Raw genomic sequence first — 5,415 nt, 5'->3', positions numbered from 1 at the left:
CAAAATAACAAGGGAAACGGTAGGCCAAAATATCTGCCATCAAGGAGACCAACATGTGTCTCTAATTAGCTCGTCTTAAATGCATAGAAGGAGAGGGCCCCTTTGTTCGATCCCACATGACTTAATTGCTACACGAAAAAACAATCACAAGAGACTAAAATAGGGACTTTTAATTGTGGCCGGTATGTGCATGGAGAAAATGGACCGGTGAAGGAGGACAATTCCCTCGCGACTCTTCCACTCATTAATACCACCAACAAGTGTAGAAAGGGTGCAACCTTTTTGGAGCAATACAAGTCATTCACGCTACGCAGAAAGATGCAACTTTGAATAAGGACTATGGGGGAGGCTTGTGCTTCCATTCATTGCCTTTTTGCCTTACCTAATTGTCTCCTAATCTGCTTTCATAAAGCTATGTATTTAACAACTAACCGTCGGATCCGGGATGCAGTTGTGAAACGTAACGTAAATATATGGAGCAAGAGATTCGCGTTAAGGCTAAGGCAGTACTCCATGTGAACCAGTGGACCACGGTTGCAGAGGTGACGACTGCATGAGAACAAAGAGACATGAAGCAAAAGGAAAATGATGGATGGGTGTGTACCTCATCATGGGCTAAAGGGCTGCCAAAGATACACTTGTTTGCCACCCTCATCAATGAGTGATATTAATGCCCTGCAGGAGAGAGACTTGTTGTCATTACTCTTCTCCGGATCTGATATGTCAAGATGCGAAAGTTGTAGTCGGCTGCAAATAGGAACTTTCTGAAGTGAGAAATGATCTGAATTTGATATGGTTCGCAGGTGAAAGCTTTACCTGAAAGCGTGGTTCATGATTTGATCATTCTTCCAGGACTTTGCTGGACTCCTGTAAAAGAAGCCTTCAGATACCTGCATGAGAAAGTGTGAAGTTATTTGGCCCCGAGGGATCACAGAAAGCTCAGCAAGGTTATTCCAAGCGAAGCTTTTTAGGTAAATAAGGCGCAGTAAAATTATCGTACAGTGCTGTCTGGCAGAGTGTGACTTTTGCGTCTGAGGCAATAATTAGTGCATTTTGAGAAGATCATAAACCACATGTACTTTTGACCAATGAGATGGCTTCTTCAATTATGAACCAATATCAATAGGAATTAGAGCACAAATAGTTCAAAAACTATGATGTGCATGAATACTAATCACTGTCAGATGAATGAATGGTTTCTGATTGACAGGCACTATTCCCGGACATGAAAACCTCTCCTCCAACTCCTCCGTACTGAAGAAACATGAAAACATGAAAGGATACAGAGACCTACCTGCAATGCCTATACATGAAAACATGCACATTCTTTACAAGAGCACAGGTGGGCAGTATTAACAATCCTGAGCTTCTCAGTCAGGAAGGGATTGAAGGATTAAGTCTTGGTAAGGTGGGCTAATACATGAATTAACACACACAATAATTGTCATTAATAAATTAAATCCCAATTAAGTGATGCATGATGCATGAAAGGGATTTAAGCTATATATTGGATGTGGATGATATGTGTAGATCCAATAATCCAGTCTGTTAACATTAATGGGCTGTTAACGGGGTATGAGCTTTGTGTAGATGGTCCCTGCATGATGGGTTGGGTCTAAAAGGGTGAAAGACAAAATCAGTGGGATTAAATCATTGGGTTTCATCTTGCTATGATTTGTTGACTCTTCTTCTTACTTGGATTCTTCCCCATTGAGACCAAGTTCCGATTGCCGTCCACTCTTGCAGAAGACTCCGTTGAGCTTGCAAGAATTCTCTCCGGCGATAAGCAAGGGATACAATGACATTGGCTCTCAATTCAAGTCAGCCATTTCGATTTGCCATTGTCTCAATTCAGTTTCATTTTGCTTCATAGATGATTGATAATTAGATCATGTCATGCATCCTCTTAGTTTGATTTCAATCACAATGATTTCAGGGATTGGGCACTATTTTTTATGCTGAAAAGTTAATTTCCAAAATTGCGAGAACAAGAAGCTGAACTTGAAAATTCAATAGCATATGGAATATTTCAAGATTGAACAATACTACCTCCAGTTTTTTCAATAGCATTTGTAAACTCACTCTACGATTTGATACAATAACTACATTAGGAAGGGGTAAAAGCCTATTGTTATATTTTTCCTTTTTGCTGAATATGATCCTATCTATGAATCTGATCTCATCAGTAACAGTTTTTCAACTGACCAATTTTTGGTCATCAAGCCAGAAAAAAGAACCTAAATCCCTCTTTCAATTAGGTTAAGATTAACCAAGCTAGAACTTAGAAGCTACAAGACTTAATCAAATGTAACCATTAGTAGGAAGTGAAAATCGAACAAGCATCTACGGCCAACCAGACTTCCCAACAAAAGATGGCAGTCTTACCAACAAAAGATGATCAAATCTTATAGTATCAATGAGTATTTCTAAATACCTCATTGGCCCGTGAAGGAAGCCACACAAACAAAAATATGTTCCTTCCTTTATCTACTGCTGGTATCTTATTTAAGTTCGCATCTACAAGTTTTTGACCTCAAACTATGTTTTCCTCACAGTCTTTCCTCATCCCTTTGCTTCTTATGTTTCTCAACCATTAGAAGTGCCAGAATAATATATCCACACAACACAAGTTTCCAAAAAGCCGCAACCCTTCAATTTTAAACTTTAGTAGCAGATAATGTTATCCAAAGAAAAGAATTACCAAAGGAGAAGTGAAAGTGCAATCCGTCGTTGCTTCAAAACCTCAATGCAATCTTTTTCCTTCCGTATCTGTATTGGGCTACTGGCCGAACCAATCAGTCTACCTTTCTCCTAAAAATGGCCTGACATCGAGATGAAATGAACCATCGTTAACTGAACGGAATGCAGATCAAGTCTCAAAATGGTAAAATCCATCTAAAAAGATTGACAAACAGCGCAATGAAAGCACATAAGCCAAACTAAATCAAATCGACCACAAACTCTCAATCGATCCAAGAAAAAATTGTAAAAAATGAAAGAAACGCAATTAAATTATAACTACCGGCGCGGGAGCCGCCGGTTCCGACGTCGACGCCGAGGAAGACGGTGCGTCGCCCGCCAGCAGGGTGGGAGGAGGAGGTCATCTCGGCGGCAAGTGAGGCGCAGTCGTCGCCTCTTCTCTTCTACTCTCATTAATCTCTTTGCGTACCGACCCAACTTTTGGCCCGTGAGTATTACATTGTTTGAGAGAAGCAGAGAAGGGGAGTGAAGGGTAAAGAAAGGGAAGTAAAATTTGAAACCAGTTTGAGAGGAAGTGAGCTTTGTTCCAATTTTATCCATATTTTATTATATTAACTTCAAAAATTATTATTTTGGATATGTTTTGTATCGTGACTAAAAATATTCACACCGCTCGACTCGCATCGCTTGATGCTCACACTCTGTCGACGCCGACGCTAACTTTGACGTCAACTTCGATGTCGACATTGATGCCGATATCGACGTTGACTTTGACACCAACACCGACTTCGACGTCGACACCGATTTTAACAAATGAGCTACAAATATTTGAATACATAAGTCTTAACCAATAAATGTATGCAAGATGTACTAGATTCTTGAACGCGTAAGTTTAACAAAAGTGTGGATAATTTTATAACTTTATATATTTAATTTTTATTACCCTCACTTTCCTCTCAAATACGATAACACATGTTACGTTAATGAACATTTTCTCCCTCCTAAATAAGGAGAATATAAATACTTACTTCCCCTTTCTTCTCCTTCCATTAATGAACCTTCGCTCACCCCATCGTGGAGAGTTGCAAGCCACCCGATAATTTTCCTAGGAGAGTGTGATTTGGGTACTCTAAGATAATGAACATAGACGGGAAGGGAGGTGTTTTTTTATTATTAGGGCATTTAGTCCGACTTTTATTATAATATCCATCACCTCATCAAAAAATATAGCCACTACCACATACTTATTATAATAATATATATCTTTCACCAAGAGACGGGGGCAAGGTGATGACGATGGGGGCCATCGCCCCCCTTGGAGTGATAATAAAAGGATAAATGTAATATATTTTTTTATTTACTCCCCTCAAATTTTTAATGTAATATTTTTTTTTACCAATTAAATTTTTTAAAAATAATAAAAAGGATGAGGCTGACTTTTAAAGTTGGAAACATCAAAGCCTTGAGCGCCAACACGATTGAAACTTCTTCCGAAACATCGAAGCCCCAAGCACCAGCGATAATTAAAGCTTCGTACGAAACGTCAAACCCCCAATTGACGATTGAAGCTTCGTCTGAAATGACAGTGGCCAGTGGCACAGCTGAAGCCCCAAGTCACGATTGAAGCTTCGTCCAAAACGATGAGAAGGAAAAAAAAAAAAAAAGAGGAAACCTTAGATCAAATTTCTCCTCTCAAATTTCATCTCTATTTCTTAAATTCCTATAGTTACAATTTCAAAGTTCGATGGATAGTAGCGGAGATTGAGGAAAACACGGAGACAAGGACGCTAGAAGCTTTAAATCAAAGTTTTCGTCTCTATTTATCAAATACTTGGTATTGCAATTCAATGTCGTCTTCATCTTGGATTCTTCATAAGCTCGATAGTAAGATTTATGTTTTATCGATATAATTATTTATTATATGTGTGATATTTTCTATACCAATTGATCCCTTATCAATATTTTTCACATAGTATCATTATGAGTAAGAAAAAAATTGATTTCTATTTCGAAAAAAGGTATTCAGAAGATAGTTCTTCTAATATTGTTTGTGACAATATTCAGTCCGAGGTTCTCAATCTTATCAAAGATAAAGCTCCAACTATAGAACTTTCTCCAACTAAGTTTCGAAAGATTGATAAAGATGATGATATTGCTATTGACGAGATCCTGATATACGTAAATTGTCTAAGAAAAGAGATGAGATTAGGCGTGTTTATTTGATTGTCGGTCCTTATCAAGTAATCCAAGTCTCCTATCGATAAAAATCAAAGAAAATTTTTACCTACTTGGTATAAGTTATTTCCTGATTAGTTGAAATACTTTCTGACAAAAAATGTAGTTTAATGTCTTCCATGCTTTCTTTTTGTTAAGCCAAACACACATTTTGGTTCAAATGCATTTATTATTGATGGATTTTAATCTTAGAAAAAAGTGAATGATGAAGATTGTTCATTTTTGACTCATGAAGGGATTGATCCTAATTCTTCACACAAAAAGGTTGTGAAAAGTTCTTATGATTTGATGAACTCATTGCAACATATTAATACAATTATGGGCAAACAATCTTTGGAGTAAGTCGTAAAAAATCGTTTATGACTTAAAGTTTCAATTGATGCTGCAAAATTATGTGCATTCCAAGGATTAGCTTTTAGAGCTCGTGATGAATCCCGAGACTCACATAATCGTGGCAATTTTATAGAAATCATAAAATAC

At 37.6% G+C, this 5,415-nt stretch overlaps 1 long non-coding RNA gene across 1 annotated transcript; it reads right to left on the bottom strand.

The window, feature by feature from the left end:
- LOC122056134 lies at positions 1 to 3,221 on the bottom strand. Its single transcript, XR_006133031.1, has 4 exons — positions 3,023 to 3,221; positions 2,702 to 2,822; positions 817 to 890; positions 1 to 747 (listed from the first exon to the last, which is right to left on the bottom strand). It is a non-coding gene; the product is annotated as an uncharacterized LOC122056134 (long non-coding RNA).
- Between the last annotated feature and the right edge of the window lie 2,194 nt (positions 3,222 to 5,415).

This window comes from Zingiber officinale, chromosome 3B (genome assembly GCF_018446385.1).
Source record: "Zingiber officinale cultivar Zhangliang chromosome 3B, Zo_v1.1, whole genome shotgun sequence".
NCBI classification, from domain to species: Eukaryota; Viridiplantae; Streptophyta; class Magnoliopsida; order Zingiberales; family Zingiberaceae; genus Zingiber; species Zingiber officinale.
Note: the sequence above shows the minus strand (reverse complement) of the source record. Positions and strands in the feature narration are given on the sequence as shown.